Below are 26,069 nucleotides of genomic sequence, written 5' to 3'. Positions count from 1 at the left end.
AATCCATTTTGAGTTTATTTTTGTGTATGGTGTTAGAGAGTGTTCTGATTTCATTCTTTTACATGTAGCTGTCCAGTTTTCCCAGCACCACTTATTGAAGAGGCTGTCTTTTCTCCACTGTATATTCTTGCCTCCTTTATCAAAGATAAGGTGACCATATGTGCGTAGGTTTATCTCTGGGCTTTCTATCCTGTTCCATTGATCTATATTTCTGTTTTTGTGCCAGTACCATACGGTCTTGATTACTGTATCTTTGTAGTATAGTCTGAAGTCAGGGAGCCTGATTCCTCCAGCTCTGTTTTTCTTTCTCAAGATTGCTTTGGCTATTCGGGGTCTTTTGTGTTTCCATACAAATTGTGAAATTTTTTGTTCTAGTTCTGTGAAAAATGCCAGTGGTAGTTTGATAGGGATTGCATTGAATCTGTAGATTGCTTTGGGTAGTAGAGTCATTATCACAATGTTCATTCTTCCAATCCAAGAACATGGAATATCTCTCCATCTATTTGTATCATCTTTAATTTCTTTCATCAGTGTCTTATAATTTTCTGCATACAGGTCTTTTGTCTCCGTAGGTAGGTTTATTCCTAGATATTTTATTCTTTTTGTTGCAATGGTAAATGGGAGTGTGTTCTTAATTTCTCTTTCAGATTTTCATCATTAGTATATAGGAATGCAAGAGATTTTTGTGCATTAGTTTTGTATCCTGCTACTTTACCAAATTCATTGATTAGCTCTAGTAGTTTTCTGGTAACATCTTTAGGATTCTCTATGTATAGTATCATGTCATCTGCAAACAGTGACAGCTTTACTTCTTCTTTTCCAATTTGGATTCCTTTTATTTCTTTCTCTTCTCTGATTGCTGTGGCTAAAACTTCCAAAACTATGTTGAATAATAGTGGTGAGAGTGGGCAACTTGTCTTGTTCCTGATCTTAGTGGAAATGGTTTCAGCTTTTCACCATTGAGGATGATGTTGGCTGTGGGTTTGTCATATATGGCCTTTATTATGTTGAGGTAAGTTCCCTCTATGCCTACTTTCTGGAGGGCTTTTATCATAAATGGGTGTTGAATTTTGTTGAAAGCTTTCTCTGCATCTATTGAGAAGATCATATGGTTTTTCTCCTTCAATTTGTTAATATGGTGTATCACGTTGATTGCTTTGTGTATATTGAAGAATCCTTGCATTCCTGGAATAAACCGCACTTGATCATGGTGTACGATCCTTTTAATGTGCTGTTGGATTCTGTTTGCTAGTATTTTGTTGAGGATTTTTGCACCTATATTCATCAGTGATATTGGCTTGTAGTTTTCTTTCTTTGTGACATCTTTGTCTGGTTTTGGTATCAGGGTGATGGTGGCCTCCTAGAATGAGTTTGGGAGTGTTCCTCCCTCTGCTATATTTTGCAAGAGTTTGAGAAGGATAGGTGTTGGTTCTTCTCTAAATATTTGATAGAATTCGCCTATGAAGCCACCTGGTCCTGGGCTTTTGTTTGTTGGAAGATTTTTTATCACAGTTTCAATTTCAGTGCTTGTGATTGGTCTGTTCATATTTTCTATTTCTTCCTGGTTCAGTCTCGGAAGGTTGTGAATTTCTAAGAATTTGTCCATTTCTTCCAGGTTGTCCATTTTATTGGCATATAGTTGCCTGTAGTAATCTCTCATGATTGTTTGTATTTCTGCAGTGTCAGTTGTTACCTCTCCTTTTTCATTTCTAATTCTATGGATTTGAGTCTTCTCCCTTTTTTTCTTGCTGAGTCTGGCTAATGGGTTATCAATTTGCTTTATCTTCTCAGAGAACCAGCTTTTAGTTTTATTGATCTTTGCTATCATTTCCTTCATTTCTTTTTTCATTTATTTCTGATCTGATCTTTATGATTTCTTTCCTTCTGCGAACTTTGGGGTTTTTATGTTCTTCTTTCTCTAATTGCTTTAGGTGTAAGGTTAGGTTGTTTATTTGAGATGTTTCTTGTTTCTTAAGGTAGGATTGTATAGCTATAAACCTCCCTCTTAGAACTGCTTTTGCTGCATCCCATAGATTTTGGGTCCTTCTGTGTTCATTGTCATTTGTTTCTAGGTATTTTTTGATTTCCACTTTGATTTCTTCAGTGATCTCTTGGTTATTAAGTAGTGTGTTCTTTAGCTTCCATGTGTTTGTATTTCTTACAGATTTTTTCCTGTAATTGATATCTAGTCTCATAGCATTGTGGTCGGAAAAGATACTTGATATGATTTCAATTTTCTTAAATTTACCAAGGCTTGATTTGTGACCCAAGATATGATCTATCCTGGAGAATGTTCCATGAGCACTTGAGAAGAATGTGTATTCTGTTGTTTTTGGATGGAATGTCCTATAAATATCAATTAAGTCCATCTTGTTTAATGTGTCATTTAAAGCTTGTGTTTCCTTATTTATTTTCATTTTGGATGATCTGTCCATTGGTGAAAGTGGGGTGTTAAAATCCCCTACTCTGATTGTTTTACTGTTGATTTCCCATTTTATGGCTGTCATCATTTGCCTTATGTATTAAGGTGCTGCTATGTTGGGTGCATAAATATTTACAGTTGTTGTATCTTCTTCTTGGATTGATCCCTTAATCATTATGTAGTGTCCTTCTTTGTCTCTTGTACTAGTCTTTATTTTAAAGTCTGTTTTGTCTGATATAAGAATTGCTACTCCAGCTATTTTTTGATTTCCATTTGCATGGAATATCTTTTTCCATCCGCTCACTTTCAGTCTGTATGTGTCCCTAGGTCTGAACTGGGTCTCTTGTAGACAGCATGTATACGGGTCTTGTTTTTGTACCCATTCAGCCAGTTTATGTCTTGTGGTTGGAGCATTTAATCCATTTACATTTAAGGTAATTATTGATATGTATGTTCCTATTACCATTTTAATTGTTTTGGGTTTGTTACTGTAGGTCTTTTCCTTCCCTTGTGTTTCCTGCCTAGAGAAGTTCCTTTAGCATTTGTTGTAAAGCTGGTTTTGTGGTGATGAATTCTCCTAGCTTTTGCTTGTCTGTAAAGCTTTTAATTTCTCCGTCAAATCTGAATGAGATCTTTGCTGGGTAGAGTAATCTTGGTTGTAGGTTTTCTCTTTCATCACTTTAAATACGTCCTGCCACTCCCTTCTGGCTTGCAGAGTTTCTGCTGAAAGATCAGCTGTTAACCTTACGGGGATTCCCTTATGTGTTACTGGTTGTTTTTCCCTTGCTGCTTTTAATATTTGTTCTTTGTATTTAATTTTTGATAGTTTGATTTATATGTGTCTTGGTGTGTTTCTCCTTGGATTTATCCTGTATGGGACTCTCTGTGCTTCCCGGACTTGATTAACTATTTCCTTTCCCATATTAGGGAAGTTTTCAACTATAATCTCTTCAAATATTTTCTCAGTCCCTTTCTTTTTCTCTTCTTCTTCTGGGACCCCTATAATTCGAATGTTGGTGCATTTAATGTTGTCCCAGAGGTCTCTGAGACTGTCCTCAATTCTTTTCATTCTTTTTGCTTTATTCTGCTCTGCAGTAGTTATTTGCACTATTTTATCTTCCAGGTCACTTATCCATTCTTCTGCCTCAGTTATTCTGCTATTGATCCCTTTTAGAGAATTTTTAATTTCATTTATTGTGTTGTTCATCACTGCTTGTTTGCTGTTTAATTCTTCTAGGTCCTTGTTAAACGTTTCTTGTATTCTCTCCATTCTATTTCCAAGATTTTGGATCATCTTTACTATCATTATTCTGAATTCTTTTTCAGGTAGACTGCCTATTTCCTCTTCATTTGTTAGGTCTGGTCAGTTTTTGCCTTGCTCCTTCATCTGCTGTGTGTTTCTCTGTCTTCTCATTTTGCTTAACTTACTGTGTTTGGGGTCTCCTTTTCGCCGGCTGCACGTTCGTAGTTCCTGTTGTTTTTGGTGTCTGTCCCCAGTGGCTACGGTTGGTTCAGTGGGTTGTGTAGGCTTCCTGGTGGAGGGGACTAGTGCCTGTGTTCTGGTGCATGAGGCTGGATCTTGTCTTTCTGGTGGGCAGGTCCACGTCTGGTGGTGTGTTTTGGGGTGTCTGTGGCCTTGTGATTTTAGGCAGCCTCTGTGCTAATGGATGGGGTTTTGTTCCTGTCTTACTAGTTGTTTGGCATAGGGTGTCCAGCACTGTAGCTTGCTGGACATTGAGTGGAGCTGGGTCTTGGAGTTGAGATGGAGATCTCTGGGAGATTTTCACCATTTGATATTACATGGAGCTGGGAGGTCTCTTGTAGACCAGTGTCCTGAGCTTGGCTCTCTTACCTCAGTGGCACAGCCGTGACACCTGGCTGGAGCACCAAGAGCCTGTCATCCACACAGCTCAGAATAAAAGGGAGATAAAAAAGAAAGAAAGAAAGAAGATAAAATAAAATAAAATAAAGTTATTAAAATAAAAAATAATTATTAAGAAAAAAAATTTTTTAATAATAAAAAAAAATGGACAGACAGAACCCTAGGACAAATGGTAAAAGCAAAGCTATACAGAGAAAATCACACACAGAAGCATACACATACAGATTCACAAAAAGAGCAAAAGGGAAAAATATATATATATCGTTGCTCCCAAAGTCCACCTCCTTAATTTGGGATGATTCGTTGTCTACTCAGGTATTCCACAGATGCAGGGTACATCAAGTTGATTGTGGAGATTTAATCTACTGCTCCTGAGGCTGCTGGGAGAAATTTCCCTTTCTCTTCTTTGTTTGCACAGCTCCCGGGGTTCAGCTTTGGATTTGGACCCGCCTCTGCATGTAGGTCGCCTGAGGGCGTCTGTTCTTCCCTCAGACAGGACCAGGTTAAAGGAGCAGCTGCTTCAGGGGCCCAGAACCTCAGTTTTCGACACCATCTAGATTCGTTCTCCCACGGGTGCCCAGTTGCAACATGGCCTCAAGTGTACACATGGGTCCCTGCATCTGTTTTTCGGAATCTGCTGCTCTCCCTTTCTATTCTCCTTGTGAAAGAAACACGGAGTAATTGCAGTGCTTTTCCCTTCCGATGCCAGCCTGTTGTTCTCAGCTCATTACTGTCTTCTTCCTCAGTAGCTGTTCCTCCTCTCCAGACAGTAACTTCAGGCTTCCCTTGGCCTGGTTTTCCCTAATAAGATTTTCAGCCTCTCCATATACATCTCTGAACGACAGCCACGTTAGACTACATCCAGTACTCAGAAAAGTCCTCCAAGGTCCCTGGTGCAGGAATTATTACATGCTAATTAGCATTTGATCAAGGAGAAAACTAAGTCAGTGATTCATCCAAATTCACTTGTCACTAAGGGATGGAAGAGGAAACTGATCGAAGATTTTCTAGCTCTAGATGTTTTGACCCAGCCATTGCAACATCCTGACATATAATAGCAATGACATCAACAGCCATAAAAGCTGCTTACTATGTGCTAAACACTCACCTGAGCTGCTATCATACACTACCTCCTTTCACCCTCAAAACAATCCTCTTTTCATGGAATAGGTAAATGATATTACCATCCACATTTTACCTATGAGGAAAATGAGGTTGAGCGAGGGTATATGCACTCTGCAGGCTGGTCACATAGTCAGGAAGTGTTGGAGCTGAGACCTGACCCATTGCTAGGCGATTGCTCTATCATGGTTCAAAATGTAGCTGTTATTCTAACAGAAGTCGTTCCCATTTGTTGGTTTTATTTGTGACATTATGTCCACAGGAGGTACTGTCCAGAGCCACCATGACTCATATGGTATTTGTCTCCCATTCTCACCTGTCATATTATAAAACTTCAACTGCTTTATAAAAACACAGTTATTTCCCTATTCTCCCTTGTTTTCTCAAGTAATATTGAAATATTTATTTCAGACAAATTCTCACTTGAAAACTCTCTTACAGACACCATAAACATGGGTCATCTGCCATTTCCTCCCATCCAGCAGCATGTTAAATAGAGGAATGGAACTAGTATTTACTATCATAAATGGGTATCACAAACCCATTTTACAGATGAAGAAATAAGGTTCAGGAAATTTAACTCACCCAGAATCACACAACTTCCAAATGACAAAGAATTCAGATGCATAACTGCCTGAGTCCAAAGCAGAATGCTTTTCCCACCACACACGTCTGCATCCAATACAACAATGTATTGTGGAAAAAGCAGAGAATTTACCTTTTAAGCAACAATACAAAATTTCCAGACTGAGTCTTTTGCATTTCATCAGGATTTCTACTTTTTATTTATCTTCCCCCAGACCTCATAGGACCTCTTGGACATTTTTCTCTGTGAAGCAGAGGCATTCTGAATATTAATAATATTTTAAAATCTAAATACACATAATTCCTAAGTACCAGAAAGCAGACATCTAAAGTCATCAAATTTGTTAGAAAGACAATTTGTTACCCTGTACTGAGAAAATCATGTTTACTGCATATATTGCTGGGGGCGGGGGGGAAGCAAGAAGATTTCAAAGTTAATTTCCCCTCCTAAATAATACATGGCAAAGCCTAACACACAAACACACACACACACACACACACACACACACACACACACACACAGAGGCCCTCCCCTCTGGCTGCATCTTTGGGCCACTGGCGCCATCTATCGGCTGTGTGCCGCCTGCAGCAGTGCCTGGAGGTGGGAGCGGTGGAGGCGGTGAGGGTCCCAGCACACGCCTAGCCTGATGTGACTGCTGCTCTCCAGACGAGAAAAGATTGAGCTTAATGTCACACCAGATGTCCTTTAAAGGGATTCATTTCAAAAGACTGCTCTTGTTTTTCTTCAGAAAGGATTCCTTGTACCGAACAGAGTGGCCATAAGGCGGAGAGATCTCCCCACGGAGGACAAGTACAGTGAAGATGTGATGCTACCATAGAAATATGGGCAGAAAAAAACAGGAGCCGGAAAAGAAGGCTTTGGCCAAGACAGCCTATGAAATGAGTAAGAGAGGAAGGAGAATGCAGAGTTCTGCCACGCGGCCAGCACAACAGTAAATCCTGACGGAAAGAAAGCTTGTTATCTAGTAGACAATATGTGAGGTGTTTGCACATCTTCAGGGCTCTCAACCTGGTCCTAAATGGGCTTCAGGGGCCCTGTGAACCCCCTGAAATTTTATGCAAAATGGTTTTCAGGTGCTTTTTTTGTTTCTCAGTGGCAGATTCATAAAGTTCACTAGTTTATCCAAATTCCAACACATCAAAAGGTTAATAACCACCACCACTGTTACCTCAGAAGACTAAACCAAATCAGCAAAGAGCCTGGAATTGGGAGTCATACAGGCCAGGGGTGAACCTCCTGTGCCACCCTTAATAGCGTGACCTTGAACATGCACTCATGGACACACAAATTCTCTACCTCTCAGTGTCCCCATTTTAGAGATGCAGATAAACTGCACCTGGGAAAAGGGAACTTGCCAGAGCTTAGACATCAGTGGATGTTGCAGCCAGACATCTAACCATGTGTCCTTCCCAAGCCTAGCAAGTGCTTCACTAGTTTCCATTTTCTTCAATGAGAACCCTGCCCTGCCTGGTCCACTGTCAACACTGAAGGACAGTTCCTCGAGCAGGACCAGATTCATGAGCTTGTAACCTGTGCAGCTGTGCAGGGCTCCATGCTCAGAAGGGCCCCTGCCCTTGGGGTTTAATGCTCTGTAGTCACCATCTTGAAATTCTTAATAATTGTGTCTTTGAATTTGTGTTTTGTAAGTGATGTCTGATGGGACAATGGAGCGTGGGGGCGGGGAGGGGCTTGGAACCTCAGCTCACACATGGTCCTGCCTCTTGCCACCTCCCCAGCTCCGTGACAGGCTTAAGCCTCCTCCCCAGACCCCTCACTCCCACACCTCACGTCCAGCCCTGCTCCCTCCTTCCCTGCCCCAGCTGGCTGCCAACAGCCCTCCACTCAGGGAAACGGGCCTCCACCGAGGGCGACAACCACCAGGTCTCAAGGCCCTGTTCTGTCCCCTCCCTCCACCTCCTTTGAGGAGCCTGGGAGCAGGGGATGGGAGGGAAGGGTACAAATAGGGGCTGATCTGGGGGTGGGGCAAGGCAGTGCCCATCCCTGACACAGGCTAACAGCACCACAGTGAGTTTGGTGGGCAATTCAAAGAGGGCCTCTCATCCAACCCCAATCCCAGCACCAGTCACATCCGTGCACAGAGGATGCAAATCCTTGGGGGATGTTCTCTGCCACAGAGGATTAGGGCAGGGGACCCATGGGAAGAGAAGGTGCGCTACTGTACCATGCCAGGGCCTCACATTTTGATTTTGCATTGAGCCCCACAAATTATGTAGTGACCTTGTTCTTAAAGGAAAATATATGTATATTTTAATCTTGAGGAATAAATGCTAATAAGCTGCTATTGCTTGAACTCATACTTTAAACTTCTTCCCATTAAATCCTCTGTCTGCTGGCGTTAGCACTCTGGCCTCACATTTATATAATATCAATTATTTGGGGGTGAAAGTGCAAACAAATAAAAAATTCTACTGTATCAGAAAAGAGACTATATGTAACACTACATTAAGATGTCCTATCATATGGAACCATATGGTATTCCTATTTTAAAAATTGAGGGGAGAGAAATGGGCCAGTTGGGATAATGCTAATATTTCTTTGTCGTCCTTGCTGTCTCTTCTCCGCAGCTCTGTTCTGGTAGTTAGTGCTGACAGGAAGGCCTGTTGGGGATTAGTTCATTTTACAGACTAAACAGCAGAAAAGCTTGCTTGCTTTCTTTCCCTATTATTTTCTTGAGGAAATTGGCTGCAAGCTGTATTTTCTGGTCTCAGCCAGAGTGCTCAATCCATGGTACTTAAGAAATAAGATGCATCTATCCATATCACAGGGAAAACTCAAAGATTCACCTACTTTCTTCTTTCTTCCTTTTTCCCAATGCACATCTGAGAGGACTTGTTCAAGCAAAATTAGAAGTAGGGGAAGTTGTTTTGATGGCCCCATTCTCCCAATTCCAAGCCATCCTTTTCCACCTCACATCTTTATCTACATTACTACCCAAGTGACCACTTTAAAGACAAATATAATTACTTCATTCATGTGACTACAAACCTAGTGGGGCTCCAGTGCTTCAAGAATCTGCTACCACTAACAGCACCATCCTGCCCCTGCCTTTGGGGTCCTGGAACAACTTACTATGAAGTAAGCAGAATATAGAAGATTTTATTAATTGCATTATAACACACACACACTCCATAGGAACTAGACAAGGTCACAGTCCAAACCTAACTCAAAGAGAAAGGCTTTCACAAAACAAACAAGCAAAGCAACCTGCCAATTTTGTGCCCCTCCCAAACCCATGGAACCAAAGGGTCAAAAGGAAAGCTCTCTGACCCTATCCTTTCAATATCAGAGACATTTAACACCTTGGCTTTATTTTTCAAAGAGAAGGTAAACTAAGTGTCTACGTCAATGGGACCTAGTCCCTTGGAAGGAATACTAGAGATAACACAGGCTAATTAAAGCAATTAGCTGGGACAGAAGAAGGGTATAAAGAAGCTTCTGTGCAGAGGTCTGGCAGGTTAGCTATCCAGCCTGTAGTAGGACAAAGAGAGGAGGAGAGCAAAGGTATCAGCAGCAATGACAGCCAGCTAGGGATGCCCCAAGAGAAATCTCTTTAGTAGCTCCATTATAGCGTTCATCATACCCTATTATACTCACACGCTCAACTGTCTATCACCCCTACTAGGCCGTGAATTCCTTCAGGGCAGAGACTCTGCTTGCTTCTTTCTACCCCAATGCTCACGATAATTGTGGGCTCTATTCCCAACTGTCGATGGGGGTGGTAAGGGCCTGAGAATACACATCTTTAATTGAAATCTGGGTCACTGAATTTTCTTAAGACCATTTCACCCTGGAGAATCAAAATCATATTAATAGTGTTTTTTCCCTTTCATGCAATTTCCCAACTGCCAGTCCTAAGAGCAGCAACAGTTTGTTCCTAGCACCTAGATTGGAGCCTGGTTGTGAGCACGTATGCCACACATTTCATTAGGGCTAGCCCCAAATTACCAAATTTGAGCACCCTCTGACCAGGAGAGGAAAAGGTTTATGACCTCTAAATGGAACTTAGAAGCTTCAGCCAATTCCGTAGCCCCACCCAAGTGCATCCGCTGTCCGTCTGAAGACTTGATGGATGGGCTGGCATATGTCATTGGCAGCCAGCCTCCAATAGCCTCACTCCACCTAAGGCAGACTATTCCAAAGAACAGGACGAATGGGGCTTCAGCGTGGAGCTCCCTCTTCCCCCCAGTTTCTGCCGGAAATACCAATCAATATAGACCAACTGTCCAATTTTCTATGATCCATACCACAACTGGGGAACATTCTACCTGCTATCTGTCCCTTTTTTTTCTGTCAGGTTTCTCGCAAGGCAAAGGAAACTGATTGTGTTTTTACATATAAATTAAACTGATACCAGTAACAAACAACTGACTGAGGTGTACAACTTAATGAATGCAGCCTGTTCAGGATGATGATGTCTGCACAAGATAGAGTGGCAGTCATCTGTCAGAAATGGCAGGCCCTGCCGCCTGCCTGCTCCCAGCTTGGAGCTGATCTCAGCAGCCCTTGGAGTGTCTACTGTTCTCTCTGTCCTACACATCTGTTTCCTCTGGAGTATGGATGTCATGGGGATGCCAAACCTTGTAGAGAGCCTGTCCTCAGGCTGGCAGTGAAGTCCAGTGGGAAGAGCACCCACTTTGGGGCCAGGCAGATCCGGGTGCAGATCCCCACTCTCAACTTAAAGAAAAATGCACAACATGAGAGCTGTGAGTTTAAGTTTTACTCAGGGTCTTACTGAGGAATATAGACCAGAGATGGCTCTGAGGCACTGCTTGCTCTGAAGAGGTAGGGGTGGAGCCACTATATATATGAATTTTTTGGCAGGAAATACATGCAGTCAAGCATACATCTTGGTAAAAGACTACTGCTAAGCATAAAGAACAGATATCGCAGGTTAATGATTTTAGTGCTTTTCTACTTATGGGAAGATGCAAGAATCTGGGGTCATTGAAATTCTTCCTGAGATACACATCTAACTATCTAGGGTAACATTTATTCAAAGAACAGAGTGCCTCATCCTGTTTTTCATCCTGAATTCCTCTCAGGGTGCAGTGTAGGTGGGCAACTGCAGTGGGTTGCAGCTTAACCCTTGTAGAACCGGATGATGAGTGATACTCTTTGTTCTTGTTTTTTTGTTCACACCACTCTGAGTACTAATACTAGGATGTACTTAGACAAGTCACTGGTCTTCTCTAAGCCTCACTTTCCTTAATATGTAATTCAAGTTTTGCAATACCTACCTTTGGAGATTCTTATGGAATTAGAAATGAGGTCTGTAAAGCACGTGGCTTGCTACTGGGCATCCATAAGTGGTAGTCAGTAGTAGGCTGTAAATAGTCGTGTGTGTCCTGGTTAGAATGGGCGTCATCAGAAAATCTTCAAACAATAAATGCTGAAGAGGGTGTGGAGAAAAGGGAACTCTCTTGCACTGTTGGTGGGAATGTAAATGGATACAGCCACTATGGAGAACAGTATGGAGGTTCCTTAAAAAACTAAAAATAGAACTACCATATGACCCAGCAATCCCACTACTGGGCATATACCCAGAGAAAACCATAATTCAAAAAGACACATGCACCCCAATGTTCATTGCAGCACTATTTACAATAGCCAAGTCATGGAAACAACCTAAATGCCCATCGACAGACAAATGGGTAAAGAAGATGTGGTACATATATACAATGGAATATTACTCAGCCATAAAAAGGAATGAAATTGGGTCATTTGTAGAGATGTGGATAGACCTAGAGACTGTCATACAGAGTGAAGTAAGTCAGAAAGGGGAAAACAAATAATGTATATTAAGGCATATTTGTGTAATCTAGAAAAATGGTACAGATGAACTGGTTTGCAAGGCAGAAATAGAGACACAGATGCAGAGAACAAACATATGGACACCAAGCAGGGAAAGAGAGGGGTGGGATGAATTGGGAGATTGGGACTAACATATATACGCTAATATGTATAAAATAAATAACTAATGAGAACCTGCTGTATAGCACAGGGAACTCCACTTCACTGTACAGTGGAAACTAACACAACACTGTAAAACAACTATTCCCCAATTTAAAAAAAAAAAAAAAGTCATGTGTGTCAACCTGCATTAAAAAACTACATCTGTATTGTTGCTGCTGTTATTTTTAATCATTCTGGTATATTATTTGGGAGTATAGAAGATTTTTCCAGAATGAGATTAACAGGATTAGAATGGAAGGGTAATATCCACTTGATGGAATAAAATAAAACAAAGAATCATCACTCATATAATATTCAAGCAACCTTTTTCCTATGTTAGCTAGGTCCCTTTATTTTAGTTCATTTCAATCCCCTTATCTACAAGCAAAAATAAGGAAAATGGGATTTTAACCATAGAGCCAGACCTCACCTAGAGGAGAACACTGCTAAAAGCCTGGAATATCATTCAAGATTCAACAGAGCCCTAGCAAGCAAGTTTTCCTGTGGCTCCCTCAGCAACCAGGTCCACTGACTCCAGTCTTCTGCCACTCAACACTCCCCTTACGGACTCCTTCAGCTCCTGTTGTTCTCATTGACACTGTATCCCCTTTCTGACTTTCTCAAGGTTTCTGCTTATACATAGCTTCTACTCATTCATGGCTCCGACTGCCCACGACTTCTACTGTTTCATGAAGCCTGTTTATACCTCTCATGGTGCCCTTTTTGTGTTCTCTGCCTCCACAGTCAACTGCCAATTCTACATCTCATATTAAAACTCCCCAGTGGAGAAGAACTTATTGTTCAGTTTATCACTGTCGAAGATAATCACCATCACCCGAGCGGGGAATACCTTATATCAGGCTACCTCAAATCAGATACCTACCAGCCTCAATTCAGATAGCAACCCCTGTGCAGTCAATTATGGTCAGGACCTCAGAATCAAATTCGACCTATGCACAGGAAACCCTAGGGCTGCTTCCATCTACAGCAGGCTGTGGGCTTGGCAGGCAGTCAGCACAATAGATTCCTCTCCAAAACATCTATTTCCTCAGGCATTTTTATTTCAGAGAGGGCTTGTTACATGAAACAGAGAATTGATTACTGCACCAGAGATCATACTTATTATACAGGATTGCTTGTTTCAGAAATTTCAGAGTAAATCAGAACAACAAAATGCCATTCCTAAACCATGTCCTTTGGAACAGGGAGCTTTTGAATCATAAAAGTCTTTGTACTTATTTGCCAATCCAACCAAGTTAATACAAAATCCATTTTCAGAGTTTGGATAGAGGGTTCATAATGCTACCAAGTAAACTGGGAAATGTTCCAGGTGCTGTGTCATAGAAGCAGGGTGTGATACCTGACTTACTCTCATTCTCGATCCTGTACTGGTAACTCCTCCATTCAATAAGTACTTATGGGTCAGATACTAACAAAAAAGCAACTGCTTACTGATTGTTTTAATACCTATGGATGATGAGAGACAGTCTCAAAATAGCTTTGGTGGATGCCAGGTGGTGAGCCTTGTGAAAATTGGTAAAACAATTGCATTTCGTGCCTGAAATTCACACCTCTAATCGTGATGTTCCACTGCTTTATTTCTTGGCAACACATCCTTAACTGATTCCCTTGCAGCACAAAAGACTAACAATTCAACAAAGCCAACTCTCTTTGCTTGTAATCTGGATGAATTTCTGTTTTATTCTGTCAAGAAAGAAGTGTGAGGGAGCAGAAAAAAAGTTGGCCAAACCGGGAGCTTTTTTTAAAATTAATGTTTGGGAGCATCATACTGCACTTTATGGTAGTTGAAGGCAATTTGCATGACTTATTAAATGATGAAAAGCAAAGTAACATTGTTTTATGAATGATCACAAGGTCAGAGGACTCAAGGGTGGTATACAGCAACAGGAACAATCTCGCCTGTGAAATGCTGCTGAGGGCCATTACCCAGATGTCATTCTTATAAAAGAAGTAGTCCAACAATTTCATGTCTCACACCGGCTAGACAGACCATATCTGAGCAGCCCCAGTGTGGTGCTTTTGAAATATAGAATTTGTTGAATGAACGGCATGAAGAGGCTTAGTAGCCTCCATGATGCCCCAGGCAACAAAGTCCTTTTGCTTAGAAGAATAAATTGAAATGATCTACTTAAGGAGCTGTCTCTCCAGTTAGAAGGAGGGTACCCTTCATCTCTATTGTCTCATGCCTAACATATAGTAGATAGTCAATGCAAGCTTGTTGAATTACATGGGGTGGGGTTCACCCAGCTCAGATACCTCTTAGGAGGGGTTCACCCAGCTCAGATACCTCTTAGGAGGGGTTACCGATAACAATTTGAAACAAAAGGGTTAGCTAAGGATGACTTACTGGGGTGAACGTATAGTTCCTTATAAATTCATGTATATGTACATATATGATTTATAATATATATATCACATGTATATTTATATGCATTTATACATACATATATCATAAACTATACAGTGGGTTCTGGTATCACCAGAATGACTGAGTCTATTTGGGGGTCAGCCCAAACTGTCTCTCTGCTCATTCATTGCTAATTTTCCTCTTGTTAGAGACTGTTCTACACTTGAATTGCCCCAGATTGGCTTAAAATTTCCATGCTCAGCATTGCTAAGGATTGTCCCACCCTCACCCAAAGTGACACTTTTCAACCTAACTTGTTAGCTCAAGAAGAGCTGTCCTGGGCTGGGTCTTTAAGCAGTTCCTCTGCGCTTGGGAGGCTGCTTAAAGAGTTGGGAGGAACACTTGGAAAATACACAGTCAAGGACTTGTGTCCCTAGTTACTTAATTTCTTTAAGTTTCTATTTCTTCTTCCCTACAATAAGCATAATAATGTAGCTATCTAGTAGGGATACTGTAGAGATTAAATTAGATAATATGTAAAGTACTGAATAGAGTTTGGGGCACATAATAAACCCTTTAAAAGCAGTAGTTATTTTTAATCACCATTTTTTCCACATGATTTTCTTCTCTGAACATTCTGACTTATAAACCATGGGGCTGAATCCCTTTCTGCTCTTCTGAGAGGGTGAAGTGAGCAATGTAGCTACTTTTTCATTAGCATGTGAACTAAAAACAGAGCCTCTCCCAGGCAGAGACCACCCGGTATTTCTTCTCTAATATTATGAAACACAGTCTCCCTTCCTAATTGTGTAACTACTTCAAACTCAGCGTGGTATGGGCTACACTTCAAGGTCTCAGCAAACAGGATTATTGATTGTCATATAATCCCTTAATTTGTAGATGAGAAGAAAAGGTCTTGAACTCTGAATCTCAGGGACAGTGAGTCTGATTCTCTCCTTGAACCAACCTAAATCCCAAATCTCAGGTATGGACATCCTCAAATATTTCCTTTGGCAGATATTAAATGAGTGCCCATTCTGTGTAAAGTGCTGTGCTGGATCCTTCCCTGATGCCCTAGCTTGGGTCACTTGTCCTTCTCGTGTCCCACAGAAACCAGGATATGACTGAACTGGCCTATCACACACGCTGCATCAAAACTGCCTGTTTACTTGTCTGACACTCTTTATGTAATACCAGCTCTTTTAACCAATCTCTACTTCATCAACTCTCAGATTAAGCATTCACCTCTACAGCCTGCTGACTGGGGACCACTGACGCTTAGGACTGATAGGCCGTTTGCAATGTGTTCACACATTTTTTGCTCCCGACATCTAGGTTGTGAATTTGCCAAGAACCAGTGATACTTGTTCCCAAATCTTTTTCTGCTTATTAAAGTTGATATTGTAATATGTAATTTAATTAACTGTTAGAAGCCCTTTAAATATGGGTACAAAAAGAGAGCTGTTATACCAATAATACTAAACAGAATGTTTTGAAAAGACTCAGTGAAGGTGAGCCATCTTTTAAATGCTATTAAATTAGCAATGAGAGAAAAGGGTTTTAAAAATTGGGAGAAAAAATATATAAAATCTTTTAAAGATTGTGCATTTGGTTTGCTTGGCAAGTGCCTAACTTTTAGAACTACTTTAAAGAAACAGAATTTGGAAATTGTAAGCAGTGCAATGCGGGTGGGATTTATGCAGGTAAAATGGCAAGTCCTCCTATCAGTGGACTCAAAGAAAAATGTGACCCTACATTAAAAGATTGATGATTAAATATGCCCTCTACTGTTATAAATTAAAATGTTTCAGGTATGTATATATCATTTTAATGGTACTTTAAGCAATTGTTTCAATTAACCAAACAATAACTTATATGAATCACATAGTCTCATATTGCCTTGGTTATACAATGTATCCCAAGTCTAATACAGTGGTTGAAACATCGAGGGGTGGGAGGGGAGGAGAGTGGAAAAGAGGAAGGGGGGAGGGAGGGAGAGAAGAAGGGAGGGAGGGAGGGAGATAAAGAAAGGAGTGGCTTTGAGTGATTTAAGTGAAAATTTGGTTCTTAGGCTGCCAAAGTGGCAGGTCAGGAAGAGGTAACACTTTTCAAGTCCCTCACAAGGTGAGAAGGGCTTAGTTTGCCCCTATTCTCCTCTTGACCCCAGCAAAAAAAAATTTAAAAAGTTTCAAGTCAAAACTCAAGAAATTTGAAAAGATTCTCTCCGACTACTGCTTCTCCTGCATTTAATATTTATGCTCTTCTTCCAAACTTTTGCAAATTAGCCCATTGTGCATGCAGGAAGAGCTGGATTTTACACATCTCCACAGCCAGGAGAAGGTGAGAGAAGAGTCTAGAACTAGCACAGGAGGAGGTAATTCTGACCTGACAACTTCCAGCTCCAGATGTGTCGAAGGTTAGGAAGTTCCTCTTTTATGCATAATTGTTGGGATGAATGTTCTACAAGAGAATAGGAAACTAAGGAAAACTAACCCTAATTAAGCCTTACTGCATCCCAAGCCCCGTACCAGTCCTTGCTTATTTAATCTTACAGTGATCCTGTGAAAGAGGCATTGTTATCCTCACTTTATAGGGGAGAAAACGGACCCACTGAAGTCAAGTCGTTTGCTCAGAATCACACAGCTGGTAAAAGGAAGGAAATACCTGCACCTTCCCTGACCCCACCTTGCTCCCCAGCCTCATCCCTGATATACTTGGGCCAGTTGGAACTGGTTTGATTAAGTGCTGAGCCCGGAGGAAAACCTAGAGATTTAAAATTTTGTCTAGTCGTGACCAAGAGCAGAAACATAAGGAAAGAAATGATGAAGCACAGCCACTGTCTCCATTCTCATCACAATGCAAGCGGCACCACTGTCTGGCACTCCAAATTACGTGAGGTGTGAAGGATCACTTGAGTACAGTGGAGGGTCCTTGTACATATTTGGGTAATTAGGGCTGGGATTCTTCTAACCACTCATTGACCAAAGCAATTCCTCTCACAGAAGCTTCTGCTCACACAGCTTTTTATGTTTGTTTTTAAATCTGCATGAAAACAATTTCCCAGGGTAAGAATCCCACCTGGAGGATGAGAGAAAATCTGCACTATCCCTCCACAAAATTATAAAGGAGATAAACTATACAAAGACATAATGCAAAACAAATGCTCAAAAAATAGTGCTAAGTATGAACTTATGGCATGATTATATTGAATCCTCAATAACAACTCTTTGAGAGAGATGCTATTATTATTCCCATTTTGTTGATAAGGTAACTGAGGTTTCAAAGCCAATCATTTTTCTGAATTCACTCTGCTATTAAGTACTGACGAGGGAATTAAAACTCAAGTTTCCATGAACAAATTTTGGACTTTTAAGGGGTATTATATACTGCATATCTAAGCAATAGAAATACTAAAAGATTGACTAATGGGCTCAGAAGTCAAAACATTATCCTTTGCCTCTAGCCCCAATCCCAAGAAACTCCCCAGGCTGGATTCTTCCTTCACCCCTTTTTGTGCTACTATGCTCTCCCTAGAAACTATGAAATTCCTGTCACAAGCAATCTGACTTAAGCCCAATCACACTCAAGTGTAAATAAAGTTTAATCAATAAGGCTTAAGCTTTAATTATTTATTCATTTAAATTGATTATTTAAGCTTAAAAAATAAAACTTAAGTAAAAATTCATTATTTTTTTACCAATGCAATTAATTATTCACATCTAAATTAAGATAAACAAGGCTTAATATATCAACCCTTGATAGAAAGCCCTAGTCAGGTCTGGGCTGGCTCTGGGTTCTCCTTCCTTCTCTCTGCCTCAGTGGTCTACTTTCTTCCTCTCCTCTAGGCTGCCACCACCTATCCCATACCTCAGGAGTCTTCTCCCCCAAGCCCATCTCCAAAACAGGATACCATCTCCCCAGCAAGCCCAATTCTTATCATTTTTGAGAGAAATTCACAGACCCTTTGTGATTTAAGAATTTCCTTATGCAGTACAAAGGATAAATAAACAGAAGATAACATGGGGTAATGTGGCAGGTTTTATTTTCTAAGATAGCCACAATATCTCCCAGCCCACATACTTTTATTAAAATATGACCCTGTCACTCTTTTCATTAAGTAGCAAAGTCTTGTGTCTACTTCTTTGAACCTGAGTGGACCTTCATGACTGCCTGACAATAAAGAATGGTGGAGATGATGCTGTGTAACTTCCCATTAAACAAAATGCCATAACCTTTCTCCTTGCTTTCTGATGACAATTGCTTTTAGAACTCAGACACCATGCTATCAATAACCCCAAATCAGCCCATGGGGAATGACCATATTGAAGAAGTCACAGTAGGTATTCTGGTCAACAGATCAGCTAGACTGGTTTTCTGTCCTCCACAGCCTCACAGTCCTTTAACTACTATAACAGTTTACAGTGTAATATTATTGCCTTATTTCTTATCTCCCAACAGGACTGAGCTTATTGAAAGTAATCAGATTTAGACCCTAGTTCAATGTACATAGTAGCACTGTTAAAATGGTTTTTTTTTAATTCAATAACTAAATGAAATATTAATTCTTAGTTGTTGGTCAAAGAAGGTTACCTGAGAAAGGTGACATTTGAGCTGGGTATAGAAGAATGGGTATAGAATGGAACATTCTAAGGAGAGAATTCTGTTTGCATAAAAACAGAGACAGCAAACTGATGGGCATTTGTGGAGGACAGCAAAATATGTGAAGTAGGAACACAGATCATATGGGAAGAAATAGTGAGAAGAATGTGGTAAGGTAGGGTGTGATGAATCATGTATTGATATAAATGAGTCTTTAGAATCTCAACTTCATTTGGTGGCCATTGGGAGATACTGAAAACTTCTAAGAAAGGAAAAACATGATACCAATATTCCCTAAGTCACATTTCCAAAGTTTAAATCACTTGTTCACGACTTAAGTGTTGATCTAATTAATCACATCTTACATAAATGTTTGGACACGTTGTTTCCATACTTAATAGTCAACGATGTTAGGATTCCTGGTCAAAATCATGTTCCTGAGTTGAACAAGTGCTAATCCTTGGCTTTCTCTGGGAACCTGGGATGTGCTTAGAAATAACTGGCACCTTATGACAAGTTTTCCATGTCCTGGTGCAACGGAGCTCCAGATGGAATCACCAGCCAGGCCTTCCCGTATGTCCCTCAGCAAAGGTAATGTGAGGAAAGAATCATTATCCAGAGGGAAGCAGAATATTAACTCCAACAGCACCTCAGACAGTGCTTTACAAAGACTCCTTTCCAAATAGCCTGAAGCTGATGTTTGACCAGTGCAGGCTAGGACCAGCTTCCCTTATTTGTGGCTCTGAAGGAAAACTGTGTGACTTTTAACATGATTTCTAAATGACATCCAGCTTTATCGCTAAAAAGATTCTTCTTGTAGATCCAATTCATGTGTATTCATCAAACATGTAGAGAAAATCTACTATAAGCCAGCCATTTTATACACACTACTTCATTTAATTCTTTCTTCATAAGAGATGGGTCAATTATAATACCTGTTTTAGAGATGATGAAGCCTAAGTTCAAGGACATTAGATAATTAGGCCAAGGTCACACAGTCAGTAAAAGCTAGTTTCAAACACTGGCTGGCTATATTTTTTTCCTCCTCTACTCACTAATTCTGTCTCTGTGTGACAGGAATCAGACTGGGAGTACAAAACTGAATAAGATGTCATCCTTCCAATCAAGGGCCTCACAAACTATGCAGAAGACAATAGGTACACAAAGAAGAAATAATTAAGAGCCAAATAGAAAGACCAATAAATGTAGTAGAAGCATTAAAGAAAAATGACTAATTACTTCCAGTCACAAAAGATCTGGGAAGGCCTTACAAAGGAGAAAAACTCAATATGGATTTTCATGAAAGAACAGGATTTTGATTGATGGTGAACTAGAAAACCACTAAGTGATAACCACCCTTGGAGTTTTGAGTTGGTACTGAGCTGTCAAACAGACCTGAGTCCAACAGAAATCTCAGGATCAATTCTAGATATTGGAGTTGTCAGATACATATCTAAAGAAACATACTTATTATGCATAAAATTTAAAACAATGTATTGGAAGTAAGACTAAGAAAAACAATAGCATGTATTCATAAATTTAAAATCAAACAAAATTAGCAAACCTAGTGCATCAATTCATAAAGAGGTCTAGGAAAAAACCCAGCCAGCATGACTAAGTTTCCTTTCTTCTAGGAATGCAAAAAATCCCTTAATGTAATTCACCAAATAAAATATTCCAGGAGAAAAACCTAAACAGAACACAATTTTAATTAATATTCCTTTTTGGTTAAAACTCTTAGCAAATTAGGAGTTGAATAAAATTTCCTTAAACCGATAAAGGATATCTACCAAAACAAAATACAAACGAAAAGAAGTGGCACTGCAGCAGACATATTCAAAGGTAAAATGTTAAATGTATCTCCCTCTAAGATCAAGGAGACACTTTGCTGTACAGCAGAAACTAACACAACATTGTAAATCAACTATACTCCAACAAAAAATTTTTTTAAAACTGTATAAAGAATGACAAAACAGGAACTGAAATAATACCATTGATAAATTGCAATTATCATGAAAAAATAAAATAAAATCAAGGAGATAACAAGGGTGCCCATTATCACTGTTAATCTTTAATACTGCACTTAAGGAACTGCCCAGAATAATTACCCAAGAAAGAGAAAAAGATGTCTAAGCACTGCATTGAAATGTAAGAAACAAAACTATCACACTTCGTAAAAAATTAATAAACAGAAACCTCAATTAAATAGAATTGGGAGACCAGAAGGGGGAGCTCTTACACCCTACCACAATAGCAGAGCCCTACAGGGGGAAGAAAAGCCCCCTTCATTCCTGGCAAGAACTCAGCCAATGAAAAGCCACAGACTCTTTGTTTACTATAGCCCTCCCAACTTCCTTTTCCTCTCTATAAAAGAATTCTACTCTCCTTTTAGCTTGAGACTTGCACATGACTCTCCATGGTTGCAGACCCCAAGTTGCAGTTCCCTGCTGATCCCAAATAAACCCTTTTCTGTTGTCATTGTTGCTGGAGAAATAATTGGCAGTCTATTTGTTTTAGATCAACAGGTTGATATGAGTATCTACTTAGAAAACTCAAAAGAAACTTCAGACAGATTAGCAGAATGAATATTCTACTAATTTGAGAAGAACAGAACTTGGCTAAACTTTTAAAATTTGACTCAATATTATAAAGTCAGTTATCTCCAAAATTACCAAATTTCAATCAAATCTCAACAACTTTTTCATGTGACTTTACAAGCTAATTCTAAAATATATTTTGAAGAACAAAAGCTAAGAAAAATTATCCAAGTATGCTATATGGAAACAGAGTTAACATTACAGGTCAATGGGGAAAGTATAGTCAAGACTTTCTTACAACAAGATGCATGAACTACAAAATCTAACAGGACAGTATTAATAAATTTGATTACATTATATTTAAAACACCTTAATCGAAAGAAGCTATGAAGAAATTTTTTAAATAAACCATGAAATGGCAGAAAATATTTATTCTAAAAAAATTATCCAGAATATATTAGGTTGAACAATATAAAACTACCATTTTTAGAGGTGAAGAAAGGTCAAACATTGACAATTAATTCGGTTAAATCTAATAGAAAGAATTCCTATAAATCATTAAAAGAAAGCTAAGAAGGGAGTGACATCAGCATCATGGCTGCATAAGGCGTCCCTCACTTTTTGTCCACTTACCCTCCCAACAACAAATACCAGCATCCATCTAGAAACAAAAGTGTATGAGAGGTGTGGGATTTAGCACCCTACACCAAGGAACCCAGGGGAGTCTCACCTACCTGTGCATCAGGTAATAGGCCAACAGACCGCAGTCCTGGCTGTAGACCCTGAAAAGTCACCTGTGAATCAGCTCTAGCCCCTCTTCATCAATGTCCAAATCCCCAGAGAACACTGACTGAAACAATCTCTCTGCCCATGTTAGGGCAGAGAGAGCCTTTGTGGAAGTCCAGGTTCCCGGAGAAGAACCAGCAAAACAGTACAAGTTTGGAAGCTCTGGAGTGGGTAATATAATAGGGAAGAACAAATCTGACTCCATATTAGATCTGTTTCTTTTACTTTAACCTTTGTATTCTTTTGCTTTTGCTTAGAGTTAAGAATATTGCCTATAACCTGAAATATACATGATAGCCGATTCTCAAGGCTCTGACCTTTAAGAGTATAACACTTTTCCATTCATATGGAGATAAGAAGTTGCAAAACAGAATAACATTTGTCTTATCGGAGGTTTACAGGAACATCCTGACCTGACCTACATGGACAACTGCAAGAACAAAGGATTCTGACACCAAGAAAATTTTAACACCCAACCACGCTCCAACTCACCTTGCCTTTAAAAATGCTTTGCTGAAACCATTTGAGGAGTTTGGGATGTTTGGGTCATAAGCCACCCATCTCTTTGCATGGCCCTGAAATAAACCTTTCTCTGCACCAAACTCCAACATTTTGGTTTGTTTGGCCTCACTGTGTGTCAGGCACACGAACTTGTGTTCAGTAACATAAGAAGAACAGTTTGGCTTTACCTGCATCACCGCTTCTTCAAGGTGTCAGAGTTCAGGGCCGAGAGATCTTCCTTGGTCCCCGATTTCTCCCTTTGGGGGAAAGAGAGCCGGTGAGTGACACCTGGCTTCCCCAGCTCTGCTGATGCCGCTGAAGAGGTTCATTTCCCTCTCAGCCCCACCTTCTAGAGATGGGTTCCATGAGCCACTGTGGACACCAGAATACAGGGATGCTCAAGTCCCTTATAGGAAATGGCGCAGTACACTTGGCCCTCCATATCGGAGGGTTCTGCATCCGCAGTTCCACAAACAACAGAATGAATTTTGATCGGAGGTTGGTTGAATCCCCAGATGCGGAACCAGCTGATACGGAAAGCCAGCCCAGTGCATTAAATCAGGAGCTCCAAGACTGTGGGATGTGAAGAGTCTGGGAAAGTACCAGCATTGAAGGGACACAGAGCTTATTAAGCGTATGGTGGACTCCATCTAGAAGCCTGCCCACCAGCTGCTGGGAGAGCCCACCTATGATAGCCCAGCTGACCCACACACACTCCCAGCGCCACTCATGCTGACTCTGCAGCGGGAACCTGTGTGCCCTCCTGAAGGTGGTGGCGAGGGACAGCTCTGGGAGATGACCAGCGATCACTTGCAGAAAACAGGCTCTAATCTGTGGGCAAGGTTGACACCACAAAGTTGAGCTGTAGCGCCACCTATGAGAAAACAAAAGAGGCTGTCAGCATGGTGTGTTGCAGGATGGAGAGAAGGCATGCAAGCTTAAAACATTCCGCCACAAGAGGGAGAAAGAAATCTGGAGCAGGTGTAGCCACAGAAGGTCTGAGAAAGCCTCAGAATCTCTAGCAGGGCAGATGGAGGGAATTTCTCCCCAGAAGTCAGTAAAAACTGGAGGAGGTGACTGCCACTTCAACTGTGAAGTCAATGATGCAAAACTCAAAGGAACATCAAAATCAAGGTAATGTAACACCAAAGGATCACAATAACCACTCAGTAACTAAACCCAGAGACAAGGAGACCTGCAATTTACCCAAAAAAGAATTCAAAATAGCTGTTTTAAGGAAACTCAGTGGGTTACAAGAAAACACAGAAAGACAATTCAATGAAATCAGGTATATATGTGGTATATATAGACAATGGAATATTATTTAGCCATGAGGAAGGAAACCCTGCCATTTATGATAGATGGATGGACCTTGAAGGCATTATGCTAAGTGAAATAAGTCAGACAGAAAAAGACAAATATTCCATTTATATGTGGAATCCTAGAAACAGAGGGTAGAGTGATGGTTACCAGGAGTTAGGGGGTAGGGGAAATGAGGATAATGGTCAAAGGGCACAAACTTCCAGTTGTAAGATGAAAAAGTTCTAGGGGTCTAAAGTACAGCATGGTAATTATAGTCATAGTATTGTATTATATACTTGAAAGTTGCTCAGCGAGTAGATCTTAAATGTTCTCACCACAAAAAAGAAATGTACTTATGCGATGTGCTGGAGGTGTTAGTGAATGCTATGGTGGTAACTATTTTGCAATATATAAGTATATCAAATCAACACGCTGTATACCTTAAACTCACACAATGTCGTATATCAATTCTATTCAATAAGTTTGAAAAAAAGAAAAAGCTAAGCAGTCTTATAGGAAAATGACTAACAGACATAACCAGCATTTCACAGAAGTGTAAGCAACTGGTCAATCGATAATTGAACAGGCAATAAACACTAGAAACAGGAAAATAAAAATTAAACCTAGAACTATATGCAATCTCATATCCTTTAGATTGGCAGAAGTTATAAAATCTGACAATGCCAAGAAAAGCAGAGTGGTCCAAGCATTGCAAAAGGAATAGAACAAAGAGACTTTTCATTCAGCACTGGTTTTCCATTTTGGAATCAGTCGCCACTATTGCTCCTTGCCCTCTTAATCCCATCTCTCTCCAGGACAAAAGTAAGAACAGAGGGCATACCTGGGCGTTATACTGGAGAGCTAGACTCTTGTAACCTGCGCAACATTCACATTTTTTTCAGACATGACAAGAACAGTAGATACAAAATTGTTGTACTCTACTTTAAAACAGGAAGCCTATACTTTAAGGCGGTGGTTCTCAAACTTTGTACCAGAATCACCTGGAGAAATTCAGATTACTTGGTTCCACCCTCAGAATTTTCTGATACAGGTGTTTGTGATAGGGCCAAGAATTTGCATTTCTAACAAGCTCCTAGGTGATGCTGATGCTGTGGTCTGTGATGATGATGATGTGGTCTGGGGACCACACTCTGAGAACTCTTGCTCTAGAGAATGAACTTTGGTATATTATAGGCTGAGAAGAAAGGAATGATCCAATGGAAGGGAAGTTAGGGCCCTTTATTTGGGCTCTAACTTCCTTTGTGATCCTTTGTGATTTATTTGGGGTCCACTATGTGCCAGGCAGTGTGCTTTTAAATAAGTTACTAATAGTCACAACAAATCTGTAAAGCAGGTGTTGTTAATCCCATTTCACAGATAAGGAAATAAGGCTCTCAAAGGTTATAATTTTTCCAGTATCCCACAGGTAGTATATGAGAGAAAGAAGATTAAAATGTAGGTCTATCTGACTACAGCTTTGATATTCTTTGCCCCACACTCCATGACTCTCAATGAGACAAAACATCCTCTACTATTGGTATCACTAGATAAAATGTGAGCAGGCCACAGTTGTCTGGTATGGGCCAGTGCAGTCAATATACATAAGCTGGAAGTGTAGAACCTAAATAATGAAGGTAGAGGTGGCATTCCAGGAAAACAAAAATACTAGCCCAGCCCTAAGGGCTATCCTAATGCAAATGTGAAGAGTGAGAAAGAACATTGTAGATATTCCCATATATTTTTTCAAGTTTTATAGAGAACTGTGAACATAGGATTATGCTTATTTAAGCTATAAAAATACTTAATATAATTTCAGTTTATGTTAATTTCTTTTTAGCAAATGCTTATGCTATTTATGTAAAGTCTCAAAATAAAGGATTTCAACAGAAGTTATTGAGAAGACATCCCTCAATGGAATGGACCCAATATCTTTCTCCAGTCCTTCTCTGGTTGGAGCACTGATGAGATTA

The 26,069-nt window shown here is 40.1% G+C and overlaps 1 long non-coding RNA gene across 1 annotated transcript in view; it reads right to left on the bottom strand.

Annotated features, from left to right (window-relative positions):
- LOC118899975 overlaps window positions 1-23,441 on the bottom strand; it is a 425,764-nt gene extending 402,323 nt beyond the window's left edge. The window contains exon 1 of the long non-coding RNA XR_005021017.1: window positions 22,986-23,441. This is a non-coding gene — a long non-coding RNA (uncharacterized LOC118899975). The remainder of the gene's footprint in view (window positions 1-22,985) is intronic.
- Window positions 23,442-26,069: the final 2,628 nt, after the last annotated feature.

Source organism: Balaenoptera musculus, chromosome 8 (genome assembly GCF_009873245.2).
Source record: "Balaenoptera musculus isolate JJ_BM4_2016_0621 chromosome 8, mBalMus1.pri.v3, whole genome shotgun sequence".
Classification (NCBI taxonomy): domain Eukaryota; kingdom Metazoa; phylum Chordata; class Mammalia; order Artiodactyla; family Balaenopteridae; genus Balaenoptera; species Balaenoptera musculus.
The sequence above is the reverse complement of the archived record's forward strand: the minus strand, read 5'-3'. Positions and strand labels throughout refer to the sequence as shown.